The sequence below is a fragment of the Cyclopterus lumpus genome, chromosome 6 (assembly GCF_009769545.1).
Source record: "Cyclopterus lumpus isolate fCycLum1 chromosome 6, fCycLum1.pri, whole genome shotgun sequence".
In the NCBI taxonomy this organism is placed as follows: domain Eukaryota; kingdom Metazoa; phylum Chordata; class Actinopteri; order Perciformes; family Cyclopteridae; genus Cyclopterus; species Cyclopterus lumpus.
In genome coordinates, this window is record NC_046971.1 from 23,081,826 (window position 1) to 23,099,074 (window position 17,249).

Sequence of the window (17,249 nt, forward strand, 5' to 3'; positions counted from 1 at the left end):
TTTCACAAAGCACATATCCCAGGATTGTGATGAACCTCCTGATAAGATGAAAGATGATTTTACTGACTGGGATTATATGAAAGGGATATTGAGTCTTCCACTTACACAAACAGTGATTACTGTGAGTTATGCAGCTCGACTGCGAGATTGCCACAATTGTTGAAGGTGTCAGTTGAAATTAAAGGAGAAATCGCTCGCTTATCTTGTTTCGGTGTGTCATTTATTCTATACAAAGGTATGACAATTAACTAACACTGACGTAAAGAAAATGCTACAGACAGCACCTATTGTATGTGATTTCAACCTCTGTCATTTTAGTGTAAGAGAAAATAAACTGTCATGATGCGGTGGCTCAAAATGTTTCCATTTCTCAAAAGTGAAAACAGCGTCTGGGGGTTTAGGCGTCCTGGTGGGTGTTTTCCATGACAGCGGTGACCTAGTGTGTCAGAGCTCTGTTTAGCATACAAAGAGCATTCAAGATCTCCCCTGCTACACACTGTTGGTTAAGTACCTTAAAACAAATGTATAATGCCTGTCCCTCAACATGTTGTCCCATCGAGGTGTTAAGTTCGTATCCTGCTCATACAGGAGAAGCTAGCTAGCTTAGCACTGATTCACACTTGTCTTTTCTGCTTGTTCTTGTTACTTCTTGTTAGTCGTCTGCTGCTCCTGAACGCTCACTACTATGTCGGTCCTGTGACCGTTGGAAGTTCATGTTCAAGCTTCAATGAGGAACTTTGATTCTGTGTTTCTTTTGGCTCTTTTTTACTGCAGCAGGGTCTGACAGTCCTTGACTCAGTCCTTGTTCTGGTTCTCATGGGCTGCTAGCGGGCCCAGCAATAAGGCCTCGGTCTCTGTTGGAGTTAGCCCCCAGTGAGGCGAAGCTCTGCTCCTGGTCGGAGGAGGAGCTGCCGCTGCTGGGGTCGGAGCTCCCCACCTCGAAGCCGGACATGGGTCTGTCTGTAAGTGGTCTGGGTCTGTCCGTAAATGGGCTGGTTGCCGCCGGATGCCCCGCCAGAGTCTGAGCTGAAGGAGTTTCTGGTGAACCTGTACGATTTCATTTGATATCGTGCTGAATATGACCCGGTGACACCGATAACATGCATGAGAAATTACTATACAGACATAGCCAGTAATCTCGCCGACGGTCTCTTTTACTTATGTAGATCATTATTAAGACGCATCAGTATTAATTTGAAACTGTTTCATAACCAGATACAATATCCTCACATTAACTTTAACACACATGAATGTGAGATCGGTCCTCTCATCTACGGTAACTACAGAGCGAATTAACATATCCCCAAAATGAGCTTTTTTCTTTTTAGTGACCACTCACAGATATTGAACCATCATATCAGTCACTGCAGAAATAAATACATTTTATAAAGTCGGATACATTTTGACCAAACAAGAAAGGCTATCCAAGTTAAAAAAAAACACTAAGGATGAACAGATTTCTTAGAAAACCTCAGTTTGATTTTTCACTTTGAACACTTACTCCCAAACCCCGCCGCCTCCTCTCTTCTCCCAGCATATCTCCACTCTGCTGCTCTCTTTTTAGCCTCTCATTGTTTGGGCTGGAGGCCTGATGGCGCTAATACAATCTCCCCCCCCCACACACACACACACACACACACACACCTTTTTCGTTCTCTCACCACTCCATTTCTCTATATCCTTTATCAATCCATCATACCTTTCTCTCTGTCTCTCTCTCTCTCTCTCTCTCTCTCTCTCTCTCTCTCTGTCATCTACACTCTATTTATACACACCTCTATCATCCATCTTCCAGAGGAGTCATATCCTCTCAACCAGGAAGGGAGCCATTAATGTGTGGAGGGTCTCAGAATGGGTCTGCTGATCTGAGAGCGCTGTGTCTGCTGAGTGACATTAGTACGGTTTGAAGAATGATCGTGAACTCCTGAAGTACACAGCATCATCACAGCCGACTGTAAACACGCACTGGGAACAGCAAAGAGGTCAACCGAAGAGGTCAAAGCGGTTATTACGTTTAAATAAAGCGCTGACAGGTTAAGTGGTCATTTACGGCGGTATATACCAGGAACTGTGACGAGCACTCTGTTCCCCCTGCATTATGAATGAGGCCTGCGCAAACTGAAGTGCGCCATCAGGCAGCATACGTGCTCTATATAATGCAGCTCGGAGACATGAGGTTGTTCAACAGGAAGTGTTGTCGCTAAGCTCGCCGTGCGACACTCCAGGGAATCCAGGGGGGATTTCCCATATTGTTCAAGACGCATTTTCATCGAGAGCTACAAAGCGTGACATCACTGTCCTTGCAGAGGACCGGATGGAGTTATCCTGAACTTATCCTCCAGCGAGGGTGTGTGTGGTCCGTCATCGATGTTTGCCGCCAAAGCAGATTTCGTTGCGTTTCACGCGTAGTAACGACAAAGCGCCTCATCTCATCTCATCTCACCTCGGGCTCTGCTAAACTCTCTGGACTCTCTCCTTTGCTCGTTGCTCCCCTCCCCTTTCTCAACCGTGCCGCCTGACTGGCTCTTGGGATGGGAGTGTCGGCCAGTCGGCTCACCACTTCGTTCCAGACTGAAGTATCTCTCCAACCACTGGGCGGATTGCCGTGTGTGTTCGTACAGACGCTCATTGGTCCCTTATGGATGAATCTGAGGTCAAAGTTGTTGCAGTGAAACATCTCAATGAACAAGTGTTCCTTAGTACAATTTTGAGACACCTATTTTTTGTAGTTTTTACAATCCAGAGGTAATTATTTCACCTTTTTTTTTCTGCGCTACATTTATTTGATAACTTGGTGAAATTCACAAGCTACCCAGCAAAATATAAAGTCATTATTCTAAAATGGGCCTTTCTGCACGATGAGTATTTTTGAGTACATTTGGTACTGTCCTGTAATTTAATTTCAATTTTGAAGCTCTCCGTCTGACGAGCAGGTTGTTTTTGTGCATTAATAGGAAAGCGTTCTGATTTCATGTAGTAGTTACCTGCTATTGTAATATATTATTTTTTTCTCATTCCTTTAAGTGTCCCTGTAACTAATTATAACAATAATAATAATGCTAATAATAATTATAGTGTTACACAGCATACCGTGATATTTTTTGAGGCGGTTACAACCGTGAACATATTGCATTGTAACAACCCTAATGGAATGGTATGAGAGAATGTCCTCACAAGTGGAACAACATTGTGTGTGTGTGTGTGTGTGTGTGTGTGTCACCATGGCCCTGCAGCCCACCCGTGGTACCACTCCACTGTTGTTGAATCCCCTCTATTCCTTGAGGTACCAATTAAACGACTAATCCTGCAACCCAGCCACCTCCGCGTGAGCGTCGCCTAACATAAGAGGATAGGACATAAGAAGAAGGACATAAGAGCCCTCACACACGATCCACATGTCCGCATACACTCTTCTCCCCAATCTACACTCGCACTTTTCCCATTCTCGTATTTCCCTCTGCCTCTCTCGTCCCTCCGTTCTTCCCTTTCTCCTGCCTCCTCCTCTTTGTTCACTCTCTCTTCCCCTCCCTCTCTTCTTGTCTTCTCTCTCCTCCATCCATCCCTTCACTCAGTTTTTTTAGCCTTTTCCCCTCCTTCCACCCAAGAACAAGCTTTTAGGGCTTTTATCAGAGCCACCTAATGAGGAGGTGGCATGGCGCTCCCCTCTGAAGATCGGCAAGCACATGCACACACACACACACACACACACACACACACACACACACACACACACACACACCCACCCACACACCCACACACACACATACATACACACACACACATACATACACCCACCCACACACACACACACACACACACACACACACACACACACACACACACACACACACACACGCTACAGTGTATTCTGAATAAGAGGCTATGATTTGCATCTAGGCCAAGGCTGCTCATTGTCAGAGCTCTCCCAGGAGTGCGGCACTGCTTTTATTCCTCATATTCACAATAGGCTTTATGCAGTTGCAACCATTCACCGTGGCTCCGGAGGAGGTTAGGTGAAAAGGAAATATTTTGGGGCTAAAGATACAGAGTTACTCGGCTCAATAGAATTAAACAGTAACCTTTTGCTCCAGCTCCGACAGGAGTAGGGGAGGTTCAGATGAAAAATGGGTACCGCTTTATTAAGGAAAAGTTCTGAAGGTTTATCGGTAATACGTTTATTCATGTTGAAATCACTTTGAGTAATAGCATTGAGCCGCTAATATGTATTTGTAGATAATAAGAAAAAGGCTTGTGTTGCTAGGTTGCGAACTCACTAGAATTAAAAGCTGCCCCATTGTGAGAAGCCTATATTATAAATAGATGCCATTATTGATATCAATTTTTTTTAAGACTAAATAAGCTTTAAAATAATAATAAATACATAAAAGTCTTAGTATCCATATTCTATTTCTGCTAATAGATCTCCCAAAAATGCCAGAATAAATAAAGGACCTATAATAACTGCCTCATTGTTGCCACCCCCCATTGAGTCAAGTTGCGGTTTACATCCATGTCTGTCCAAAACGTCCTCCTTTTTGATCCAATTAGGCATTAGTCTGAAATTGTCATAACTAGTGTATGGATTCTTAAGCTATAGAAAACCTAGAACCGCTGATATCTGAAAACTCTCTTCCAAGGTTTTGTTTCCTTTCACTCAGCCTCCTTCCACCCGCAGCCTCTCTATTTGCTTTTATATTTTTACCCTCCACAGAATTCGATAAGGCCGCTTATGCGTCCACTGCGTCTCATCGCAGCGTCTTCATTCCTATTCCTCACTTTAAAGTCCCCTTTCAGCTCTGCAACTCATTTAGCATGCGGCGCTTACGATCTAAACTACATAGGCGGCATAATATTCCCAAGTCACGCGTCTCTTTCTGGTTATCTTGTAGATTTAGAAATTATATTAAGGGGCAAGCGGGAAGAGTTTTAATTCTTGCTTTTTTAAATTTATTATAAAGGCGGTGACATAAAGAATAGATCTGCTACTTATGAATTCCACATGAAATGGGTTGTTTCACAGAAATAGTCATTTACCACTGAGATACCACAGATGCAAAATATAGATCAAGCATTTTAGGTGGAGAATAGAAAGTTTTTTTTTTTCCTCAACAAGGTGAACAAAGCCTTTTTGAGGCCCGTCAACACAGTAACCCTGACGATGAAGGCCACTGCAGCTGAAGCGTGAGGATTTTAATATAAAAACTCGCCGAATTCTTATTTCTTTTGCTGCTTTTCAAATCATGCAATCTGCTGGAGCTGAGAGGCTGTGGTAGTTTTAATTTATTTAATTTTTTTAACCTCTTAGTGCATCAACCTTGGACAAAATAGTCACAAGGCTTCATGAGATTTCTGCAGGAGTGCAGTTTCAGGCAAAATTGCTTTTACATCCACGTCTCAAGCTGACAGATGACAGTCAAGCTGACAGATAAAAGATGACAGTGAAACCGTGGTACATTGGTTATGTTAATACATATGATGGGATGATTTAATAATGATGATATGTTGTTTTTTCTCACCTCTGGGCCATAGTGGTTTAAAACTGGTTAAACTATTGCATCCCTTCCTGACGAGGACTAAATATTTCCTTTTTGAAGTTGCAAACATCACCAACAAAAAAATAGGTGTGAGGAAAGTGGATACTGTTGATGTTGACATACGATGGGAATGATATTATTAGTATGTAGTATTTTTATAGAAGTCTTAGGAGGGGACACACCTTTGTCCTCTAATTTGTTCTTCAAATTTAATAAAAAAATTAAAATAAAAAAAGTAGGGTTGTGTTGTGCACAAAAGATAAAAACATTTTTCACTAATCATTGACACATTCTTCTTTGTGTTTTTTGCAATGCATCACCCGGAGTTAGTGTGGCAAATGTCTAAAGGATGCTGGTGACAGTTAGCTCTGATGGATAGCTAACGGCTATGAGGGGGAGGTATACAGTAACAATACAGTATATCACCTCCAACTATATATCAGTAGAGTCACTGATATTTGTGTCGAAAACACACATCTAAAAGATATTAATAAGAGATCCTGTCATCCTGCATTGACATACCATGTGACTCCATGTGGAGCCCTCACCCCAAAATGAAAAAAAACTCCCCCACAATATTGCAGACTGCGTCGCCGAAGCTTAACGTACTGTCAGCTGTCTCTTCTTCCTCGTGTTCACCAACATATCTCGTGCTGCTCCGCTGCGTTCCATTGCCTTCTCCGACACAACTTGGCTATATGTGTGACTGTCAATAAATGTATCCCAAGGCTGCATCGAGCCAGGAAACTTGGTCAACACCCAGACGAACATATTGCTGTGTGCATTCATTTTCAAGTAAAAAAACATTAAAAAAATACAAATGAGTTCAGAACTGGGGTTTGGAGGTTTTTTTGGATGTCAGCAGCAGCATGTTAGCAGCAGAGCAGACGCACTCTCAAGAGGTTTTATTATTGTGAAAACAGCTGGTTGTCTGTCAGTGTCCTCGCTGTGTTTCTGCTGTCTCTGCAACACCTGTGACTTGAGCAGACGCGCGCACACACACACACCGCTGCACATGACGCCATCTCTTTTCAAAATTTCTTTTTTTAACCTCACACTCTCTCACACACACTCAGACAATAGCCAGATGCTGCCTCCTCTCCATCAGCTGCTCCTCCGACTACAGCAGCAGCAGCAAGCAGAGTCCTCCTCCAGCCTCCAGGTGTTTAAGCCCTGGACACAGGCCAACCCCCCCCCCCCCCCCCCCCCCCCCCCCCCCCCCCTCACACACACAGTCATCATGGGAGGCCCAGCCTGCAGTGGTGGTGGTGCCTGATCATTTTATAAAGCTGCATGCGAGTGTTCAAGTGTGTCCCTCTTACTTATTTAAAGCATTTCGCTATGTTTGGCGCTGTAAGAGTTGTGATTCAAGGAGTTCAGTTTAGGTGAGAATCCCAGCGACACCTTTTGCGAGATCAGTAATGAAGCCTTCAGGGCGTCACAACGCAGGACTGCAACAATCCTGCCCGGATTAATCCTATTTATCTGAATTAGATTGCGCCGATCAATCCCTGTCCAGCGACAGTGATGAATCCAAACTGATGAACCGCTCCATTCGGAGGCAGCCTGGAAGCGCGCTCGCCTTTTGCCGTTACAGTTGAGATGAGGCAGTTGTAGCATAGAGCGTATTGTCAAGCTCCTTACCCCCAACTCTTCAAAAACTGACGCTCAGTTAGGGGCCCTTGAGTTATTAAACGGTTATTAGAAAGTCCGCTGAGGGCGGACAGGCGGCGGACAGGGGTCCAAAAGCTTTTAACCTATATGTGAAACCAAGTAACTTACATAGTGTACTTGATTAAGCTAATAACATCCTTATTTTAACCCAAACCTGTTTCCTAACCCTAACCTAAAGTTGCATAAGTAAACCTAGAAACTAAGTGATGCGACGTTAGAAGTTGTTTCTGAAAAGAGACAGTAGACTTGTAATAAGCGGAAGTTTATGTAGAAAAAACACGATGCATGTAAACTGTACGTTTCTCGATACCACCTAAGTTTATTTTGAAAAGACGTGTAACGAGCAGAAACTGTACGTTTCTCTATACCTCTCAAGTTTATTTTGAAAAGACTTGTGTAACGAGCAGAAACTGTACGTTTCTCTATACCTCTCAAGTTTATTTTGAAAAGACATGTGTAACGAGTGGAAACTGTACGTTTCTCGATACCACCCAAGTTTATTTTGAAAAGACATGTGTAACGAGCGGAAACTGTACGTTTCTCTATACCTCTCAAGTTTATTTTGAAAAGACATGTGTAACGAGCGGAAACTGTACGTTTCTCGATACCACCCAAGTTTATTTTGAAAAGACATGTGTAACGAGCGGAAACTGTACGTTTCTCTATACCTCTCAAGTTTATTTTGAAAAGACTTGTGTAACGAGCGGAAACTGTACGTTTCTCTATACCTCTCAAGTTTATTTTGAAAAGACATGTGTAACGAGCAGAAACTGTACGTTTCCTGTGAACACAGAAGTTTATTTTGAAAAGACACTTTATGTAATGAGTGTAAACTGTAACACGTCATTCCGCAGAGCGTCGGTGTTTGACAAGTTTGGAGTGAGAACATGTTGGCGCCTGGATGACACACAGAGCGCCTCTGTTACCAAAGAGGACGAGCGGCACGTTCAGGAGTTAGATGGACTTTTATGGTTTTCATGGCAAAGTGCTTCAAGTGCTTTGAGTCAGGCTCATTTTGAACAGAGCCATCTGCTCCTGCTTCCTCCACCGGCCCTCCTTTTTTCTCTTCTTCTACTTAACACTCAGTCTGTATTTCCTCAGAGACAACTTAGCCAACACATTCGCAATGAGGGGAAGAATTAGCAGCCAATTACAGTCAGATAGACTCAGCTTTAGATCTGGAGCTTGAAGGTTATTGTAATAAAGTTGAATGCTTTGATTCACTGGAGAGAAAAAAAACGACGTTTCTATCCAACAGAGCTCTGTGTAAGATTACTTCCTCCTGTCTCTTCTTCATCATCTTTCCCTCCTCCTCTTTGCTCTTTTCTTTTTACTGTTTTTTCCCCTTATTACTCTTCTCAGGTCAGATAAAGCATTTCAAATGGATGGATATAACACATCAGTGGTTCACCCAATTCATGACAGCTTTTCAATTCCCTGTTCAATCGACGTCCTCTGCAACCTTTGCTCTCAGAGAAGTGAAGATCAGCAGATGGTCTCTTGGCAACTGTGGAGAGAAGTCAAAGGAGCAAACAAATAGATTGAATTAGATTTACTCAGTGAAAGGACTTGTGCTTCATTGTCGACCGTGTCTTCATCAGCTATTTTCAGAGCTGTCTGTTTGGAACATAATTAGTAAAATCAGGGGAGCATTCACTATAGTCCGGATAATCACGTGTCTGTGGGAGATTATTGGCTTGGGTGCTTCATGATCAAGGTGTGAATTTCAGATGTGGTTTGATTGTATTTATAGCACACATCCATGGCAGGTGGAAACTTCAGGCATGTGCTAGTTGGCATGAAAGGTATGAACAGTTGGGCTTAAGCAAGAGTTTCCAGCGGTGCTCGTGGTCCGGAGCTCACTAAAGCACTGCGGTGCTCTTGTGTTTGTTTAACCTGATGATGGCAATAGATGAGAAGTTAGGAAATCCCTAAAGTTTTTACGATTCATCCTGAGGGTGAACATGAAAGTCTGGACCAAAGTCCTGGAGACATTTCACTCGAAACCACACATGTCAACCTCATAATGGCACTGAAAGAAAAGACATCATCTGGGAACCATGAACATGTTGTGCAGATATTTTACAGGATGGATGGAGGGAATTGAAAACGTTGTCCTTCAGGGAGCACTAAAAGAAAAGTCAGCGGATCATCAAAGTCAGCGAGTTTCATCTTTTGGGGATCATGGATGTATGTACAAAGGATCTGTAATTGTATTGTATTGGCAAAGTGCACATCTAAAATGTTTAGTGCTGGGCAAAGATTAAAAAAGTGTTATCGATTAAACGCATGATTTTTCTGTGATTAACAGCTATTAATTGCATTATGCGCAAAATGCAATAATGAATTAAAAACTAGTGTATTACACGCTTTTATTTTAAAGTAATGTTATCGGAACAATATAACAGGCACTCTGGGAGCAACAGCAAGTTAATATAAATAGTATATAAATCATTTTTCTTTTTTTTCTGAACAGATATAAGAAGAAACATTTGTGTTTCATCAGGAAGAGCATTAACAGTGTATGTTCGTTAGTAAGGGTCCATGTTAGAGTGAGCTAAAGTGGTCTAGCACAAAAAGAAGTACACAGCTGGAATTTACTGTGCAGGGGACTACTTTAGTTTTGAAGTGGCCCAGAACGTTTCTGCATTTGGCCAGGACGCACTGTGACAGAGCGCTGGACGCAGAGAACTGTCAGCCTCCTGCAGGAGGTGCGCGCGACGCAGGGCACGTGTTCACACGGCAGAAGTCTCGCAGCAGCATCATATTTCATGCACCATTCGTGCTAGGTGTGCTGACTTTATTGGAGACGGTCCACTGCTGTGCAACATGAATACAGTGTTCAGTGCACGTTTCTGCTGTTTTCATGACAGTCAAAGCATGTGAATGCAGCACCCAGTTCATCACTATGGTAACGTTTCACTCACGGCGCGGAGACAGATTGACGTCCTTCAGGAACACTTTATTGATGGGCGTCCTTCAGGAACACTGAACAACATTGACGAGGCACTCTTACGCTAACAGCACGGTGTGCGCTCGGTCAAACCCGGGCTCGACCAGCAAGTACACTGCCTCCCCATGATTGGCTGGAGAGAAGGGGTTGACGAACGACCCCTCCAAATCCAAAGCAAATGCAAAAAAAAAATGCTGTTAACGCATGAAAAAATCATTGTCGGCGTTAATGGATTGCTACGTTAACGTATTTGTAACGCTTTAACAAGCCCAGCCCTAAAAATGTTATAAAGAAATTCAACTTTTCCCTCCCATTATCAGGGGATTGTAATTGTATGCAAGAGCACTATACAAGAACGCTGTCATCCTTATGAAAATCATGAACCATACCGACGAGCCAAGGCAGAGGAGGGAGGATCCTCGTGGGATGCACATCGACCTTTAAAAAACAAAACCTGCCATCCACACTTCTACGACTACTTTGTGGTGTCCCATCTGAATCGGTCCCTGTGTCTTTTCCCTTCAGGTCGTGGGATGACTTCCATGACTGCGCCAACGCGGCGATGGCCGGGTGTCCGGAGGAAGCCGCGGCGGTCTGGGAATCCCTCCGCCAGGAATCCAAGAAGATGCAGTTCTCCGGAAACCTGTACGACATGTGCTCCAACCGCGATGACCACGCGGCGGCCTCGGTCTCCCCGCGCGGCTCGTCCAACCAGGAGTCTCTAAGGGGCCGCTCAGATCCCCTGGCAGGCGACCTCCACCTTCTCATGCTACTGTCTCCCCTGTTGCTGCTGTTGTGTTGGATGTAGCTCCCCCTAAAAGAAATGGGACTCATGTGAATAGATAATAACTTTGTGTATTTTCATTTTCTTCCCTCCTCCACAAGTCCGTAGACTTTCCACTTTGTTTTCCTCTGCCGGGGGGAGAATATTTCAAACTGCATGTTCAGAGGCCCGACAGTCCTTTTGATGATGCGTCTTTAAACTGACTGCTGTTTCATGCATATTCTCTGCCTTTCAATTAGTCTCTCTGTTGGAAACACACACCATTTATACCGAGATGCACAACCACTGTACAAAGAGAAATGAAAACACATACATAGTTAAACAGACAGCAGCCATGTCATCTGTCTTTATCCCCTATCCCCCCCGCATCTAGTTTACCTAGTTCTAGAGTGTAAGAGGGACAAAAGAACAGCCCGCTTGATGAACCTGATAACTAAGTGATGAAGAGGCCAGATGTCACGACCAGCTAAACTCATTCATTCATCAGCTTTACAGCGTGAAGCCTTTGATAATTATGTACATCGCACATAAATGGCTTGCTTGATGGAGAGAGGCGAAGAGAAGGTGAACTATTGCACGTCATGTTTCTAGAAGTTCATAATAACGCACAGACAGTATGACTCATGGGTTTGACCCCAGTGCTGCGAGAAGTTTTCAATTTGCGAACTTTCCTCTCTAAACGCAGCCTCGGTTGAAGCCCCCTTTTCTGTGACCAACGGCAATGATAAGCTAAAGAAATACAAATAAGGAAAGAAACCTAAACAACACATTTTTCTTTATAGTTTGGTTCATTGTGTTGATTTCTTTAAACACATTTGGGTACAATTTTTTGAATTTGACACTTGGAAGCAAAGCAAGAGCCCAACGCACAGTAAATACAGTTAAAGAAACAGTTAAATCTAATATTATCTTGCTAGCTGTCAAATATACATAAATACATTTTAATAATTCAAAGTATCGGGGTGCTAAGCTAAGGTAACACCGCCCATCTTCAATTAAATGCACTTTGCGTTAGTGCGAGTGTTAGCTCGTAAGTTGGATATCAGTCTGCATTAACATTTCCTTTTATATTTCCAAAAGCTTTTGGTTGGGGTGTAATGTCTTCATTTGTCCCTTGACCCCCACCTACTGAAGTCCTCTACAACCCCAAATTAGATCAAATCCCTCTTGATTTCCGCCTCTGAGCTCTATGTAACACTTGATACGGATCCCTCCCGATCGGTTCTAAACAGAAATCGGTTCCAAATTAATAAAATACCTGAGTATCATTAAGGTCTGGGGGTTTGCGGTTCTGCTATCGGTACTTTCGAAGTTACGGAGTGAGTCTCTAAGTCTTTGCACGAGTCTCACTGCGGCTCGGTACAGCGTGAGAATTCAAACAAAAAGATCGAAGGTGTGGCTACATTTTACTCGAGTAGATGCTGATAATTGTCGTCACAAATGCAATACAACCCTCACAAGTAGGAGAGGTAATACCAGCAGGTCATCACAACATTTAGCAGAGCATCAATCCGCTCAGTTTTTGACTGTTTGGCGTCCGTCCGTCCGTCCGTCCTCGTCCTCTGTGGCTAACGTTGGGGATGCTTTGCGATGTTTGCTAATAAGAATAGAATAATGAATGAAAGCGAATCGCTTAGTAGATTGTTTAGCTGGGAATGTATTTTAAAGATTTTGGAACTTCTTGTATTGCTGCTCGAGAAATACTATTTGTGTGCGTACAAGAAATAAAAAAGCAATATCGATTGTTTCCTTAATTAATTGTCTTTTTCTCTCACAATATAATAAAAAAGAACCAATAAGAGTACTAGTGTTAATAAAATCCTAACGACAACCATCCCAAGTCCTTGATAACTTTGATTGGTTTAAGAGGTTTAAACAACAAATAATTAATGACCTTTATCGTTTGCTAGCTTTGCACAAATGTATTGTCTGATTTTACAAGAGCTTTTTAAATTCTCCCTTCAAGGATTCATATGAACTAAATTGAGTATTGAGTCTCTCCCAATAATGGAGTAGGACTCCAAATAAAAAAACAATTTGGTGCTCAAAATGTATGTACATTGTTTCCCTAAATACACTAAGGTACATACAGCACTGTCAATTGTCTTTGGGTGTAGACATTGGTCTGAAAATGCTATGGCACGCAGGAGCATTGTTTCGGCTGGTATGAAAAGCTAGATTGTTTTTTTGTTGCCTTTGAAGAACAACATCGTCGAAGGGAATTCAAAATACCAACGGGATCAAACTGGGGATGATGGCTCCTGCAAATTTGCCTTCATACCAGATGCGTGCTATCGCCCCACAGGATCATACGCGAGCACAAAACTGAATAAATTACAGTCAATGAAGGAACATTTGCATGCAGTCAAAAGAAAATGAAGGCTGAATAGTTTCACAATAAGAACAATGCCAAGGAAAATGCCTCGGATTTCAGCTTCCTCTGCAGCAACACGAGTTTCGAGCTGAAGTTAAAGTGAAGTCAGAGTGTACCGTAGTTGTTTTTATTTGGTGCTCGCCCAGGTATGAACACCTCCGAGGCTCCTCCTTGGCATCCTTCACACCCTACAGTATGGGACCAATATGTTCACCAGTCAGAATCACGATGCCCTCGCATGCCGAGCGTGTTTCATGCTCCAGGAGCCGTGGTTTTGGCCCAGCAGGCCTGCTGAAGCTGCTTGTTATTCAAAGTGGCTCGGGGTAACAGTTGTCTCTGTCTGGCCCAGGATCAGAAATACTACCAGATTAGAGACAGAGAGAGAGAGAGCGAGAGAGATGAGTACACCTGGAAAACAAATACCGTTCTGCCGTGTTAAAGATTGAATCCACCTGCCTATCAGCGAGGGTCTCTTAGGGGGGGCTTTAGGTGGGAGGTTTACTTTGTTTATTCTCAAAAACAAACAAGAATGCACTAGAATTTTGAAATGGCACAAAAAGAAATCCTCAAAGGATGCAACAGTACGCACACTTTAAGAGAGGAGGGAAGGGATAAAAAAACTAGTTTGCCTTATGAACTGATTGAGCGTCAAGTTGGTTATACACACACCTACAGGGTTGCATTAAACAGAGAATATTGTTAAGCAGATCACAATGTTATTAGTCTTATTTGGTTTGGGACCTTAATGTCAAAAGTTGACGTTTCATTGAAATATTTTGTCATTCTTGTCACGCATACACACACACACACACACCAACTCAACCGTATTATGTTTAAAATACACCATTGGTTGAATACACTGCCAGGTAGATCTAAGTGTAAGGCGCAGGGGAATGAGCAGAAATAAACCCACAGCTATTTCTTCTTTTTTACATAAGGGACTTCACCCAGAGAAATGCATGGATGACTTAAAGAGGCTGCTGTAGTTTTGATCTTTAATTAAACTGACAGAATTAGCAATTAGAGGCCAAAAATGGCTGATTCACAAAGGTGCAGCCAATTGAAAGAAAATATCTTGGCGGCGCTCAGATAGGATGTTGTCACTGCAGGCTGAATCTGAGTAAATCACAATCTTGAGGCTGCGTAGGAAAATCAGATTGGATGTGTTTGGCCTACAGTGAGTTCAGCATTGTTCGATGGGAAAATAATACCACCGCAGATTACGTTTTACGGTCTTGCTTTGCGCAGAAGTGCTCCAAAACACTTGATATGTTTCGTGTAAGTTACGTGGACCAATCCGATTGCAGAGTGTTTTTCATTAATGCTGCAGGGTAAATGCAACGTTATTAACCGGAGCGGAGCGGAGCTGTGAATTATTTTCCAGCACTGCGCTTCGAGACCGTACATCTCCTCGCCTCCAACTCGGGGCTCTGACAAATAGGTTAAATTGGACAGAAACAACTGCGGGAGAAATCGTAACATTCTCAAACACCAATACATCATTGTCCCATTAATGGCGCAGTATATTTGGTGTTATTACTGTGAACAAACGGCAGAGACCAATAGTAGCCTCTGTGCCGTGCATTTTGTTTTGTGTGCTAAATGTTCCTTCACATTAAGACAACGCTTTACATTAACCCTTTGCTTCAGAGACACTTCAGTGTCTCCCTCCTCAGCGAGACTCTTTGTAGGCTCTCTCTCTACTGTAAGTATAAAAGATGTTACAGGTTGCAGAATCAAATCCCTTATCAGAGGGTGGACGCTACGCTTCATATTTAGCTACAGCCGATATAATCTGCTGCTGGTTATGTTTCTCAGTTCAACTGTGTGAGCTAAAAAATGCTTGCTAATATTACCTCAATGCTTTCTACATTTTTCTCACAAAAAAGATGGAGGGTGTGAGGGAGCTTCGTTAACGTTGAAGCACCGTTTGAGCCTGGCCCTAAATTGGCCACAACCAGTGCCATACCGCAGGTACATTAATTGACACATATCAAAGAAACATTTAGGGAAATATGTCTCAGTCTCGTGACTGTTTTAGAATCTCGCAAATAGACTCGTACCTCAATCGTCACAGAAAAGTAAATGTTGACGTTTCCGGTGAAGTTGGGTAACTATCTCTTTAATAAGTTAGCTTTAGAGGCTGAGCTTTGGGACAGAGAGGTATTGATTTTTCTCAAGCTTATGATACTTCCCGAAATGTTGAAGCACACACAACCTTAATGCAGTGGCAAAACCAACAGAGAGAGGGGGAAGAGTGAAGAAGGCATGAAACATCATGTCTGCTTACAGACTCGACAGCCCTTCTAGCCAGCAACTCTGAGTGTGAACAAGTTCAGCTGGGAGAGACGTGGCAGATGGCAGTAGGGAAAAATGTCTGTACATTTTGACCTGAGCTTTGGGTAGAACAGCGGGGATCAGAATAGAGTCGGGACAGACGGACAAACCCACCAGGGTACCAGAGTCATATCCTCGCCTCCAGCAAGTGACACGAGACTGCAAACTTGGGAAAGCGAAGGACTGGATAAGTACGGCAATGACCTTAACTCATTAAAGATACTGATACGGAGTTTGCAAGACTTAGGGATATCCTACAGTATTTTCTTACAGCTCTTTTGCAAATTAATCATTGCGCAATACTTTGAACATGATAATTTGTGATCATAACGCTATTGGTTCTGGGAGAAATGGCCCCAGTTAGCTCAGCAAAAGCTTAAATGTGACAGAGTTTGGGGACAAGTTACACTGTTCATGGCTGCACCAACAAAAGGTGAACTTAATTCTGTAGCATGCCACTAGCACTCGCAACATCAGCTAAATGACTACGAAATGTCCGGGTTCTTTTCCAGAAAGAAAAAAACCTTGATGTCAGCAATCCTATTGCTAACAGCTAAAAACTGAAAATCCAGATTTTGAACAGCTTTCTCAATGGTATCCTTTATATGTCTAAATAATGGACACGCTATTGTGAAGTTAATACATCTGGGGTTTTGGTTTTGCAATTCAATTAAATTAAATTCAGTTTATTTTGTATAGCCCAATATCACAAATTACAAATTTGCCTCAGAGGGCTTTACAATCTGTACACATATGACATCCCTGTCCCAGGAACTCACATCGGATCAGGAAAAACTCCCCAAAAATAACCTTTCACAGGGAAAAAAGGGAAGAAACCTTCAGGAGAGCAACCTAGGATCCCTCTCCCCGGATGGACAGATGATGCAACATTTAACAAATGTCATTACCCATAATGTTGACAAAAGAGGCTTGTCCATGTGGCAAGCATTGACTAAACACAGGACAAAGAGTCTCTCTGCAAAATATAAATAGGAAAGTGGCTTTAGAAGAGGGCATGGGTGAATTTTATGGATATTGACGAAACCAAGAAGGAGAGTTACAGACGCTAGTCGGAGTGACGCCATGACTTAAGCTCTCTATAATCCATGCATGGTGTCGCGGGGCTATGGGAATCAAGTACACAAGTCGAACGAGAGGTTAAAATCCTGTTGCGTGCTGGATTTCCAACTTTAGTCAAAGACACAGTAAGAAAAAGAAAAAAAGAAGCTAAACATAAACTCTGCTGAGCTATGTAACTCGATATGTAACTCTATTCCTCACTGTATTGTTGTCTTTGTACCGCAGATGGGGATTTTCTGTGACAGAGAGAGATAGGGAGCGAAAGGGAGATCAAGAATCTCACTGTGGTGTAAATTAGCTTGTTAAATTAATCATTCATCCACACAACACATTTCTACATTTCATTATTACTGATTAAATTGCTCCTCTTCAGCATTTTCCAATCTTGTACTTTGTTTGTTCGTAGGAATAGCATGTGTAAGTGTGGTAATGAAAATGTAACTTTATATGTACACTGGGTGGCGCTGTTCTGTGGTTCTGTGCTTGCCTAATATAGTCAATTAGGTGTTGGAC